Below are 1142 nucleotides of genomic sequence, written 5' to 3' on the forward strand. Positions count from 1 at the left end.
CTAGTAACATATGATAAAGTACAAAAGCAATTTTAACTCATATTTTATAATAGAATAAACGTTTTAAACCTCAAATTGGGGACTTGCTTTCACATCATTCATTACCGGCTGGGTCCATATTGTACCTAATACCGAGCATGTTTATATCTGAAACCACCAACTTTCTGTGTAATGTATATAGATAATTCATCTCAGCAGTCATTAGTATAATTAATTCCAATATTGATGGTGTTTTTGTTTAAACGTTTAAAAAGAAATCATATGTTATCAAATAACCCCTAAAAAACAAAGTAATGGCATAAACAGTATGGCGCATAAAAAGTTTAAAAATATGTTTAAAAAGGGGAGGACTCCCCCCTCCCCATCATTAAGTCCATAGGGTTAATCATTATCACTGCGAATTTGTTTCTTTGCTGGTTTGTAATTAAGCACAAAGCTACACAATGGGCTATCTGCGCTCTGTCCACGACGGGTATCGAAACCCGGATTCTAGCGTTCTTAGTCCGCAGACATACCGCTGTGCCACTGCGGGGTCGCGAATTGGTTTAAAAATAAATAATAAACATTTGGGGTGCATGTGTAGTCATTATTTTATAACTTAAACATAAACTTCAAGATACAAAAACTTTTTTCTTTATGCCAAAAAGGGAAATTTACTTAAGAAAATCGCTCTTATTAAAGCACTTTTATTAGTGTATCTTTGAAATAAACCTACACATCTGCAATAAGAATCTTTCACTTAATCTCTTGCTTTACGAAACTAGACTGCCATACTTTAAATAGTTTTTTCTGAAAATAACTTTATTTCACTCTAGCTTCATAAGTTGTTCAGGCATTGATTAAGCGTGAAAGAAAAACATTTATCAAATTGGAAACACGTATGTTAGATAGCCTTTTGCGGTGCATTCGAAAGCCATTGCTACTAACAAATCTCTGCGTAAACGAAATAGAACCAACTCATTGAAAAATGTATCTTAGGTGGTGTAATAGGATTTCGTAATCTACACCAGGGGGCGTGAAAATGTATAAGATTAAGTAACTGAACAACAGTTATGTATATAAAGAGTAAAAGCAGGACATGTTCTTGTTTGAGAAGTTATATAAAAACACTTGTGTAAGAGTGACACTAATTATATACTCAA

This window comes from Limulus polyphemus, unplaced genomic scaffold (genome assembly GCF_000517525.1).
Source record: "Limulus polyphemus unplaced genomic scaffold, Limulus_polyphemus-2.1.2 Scaffold263, whole genome shotgun sequence".
NCBI classification, from domain to species: Eukaryota; Metazoa; Arthropoda; class Merostomata; order Xiphosura; family Limulidae; genus Limulus; species Limulus polyphemus.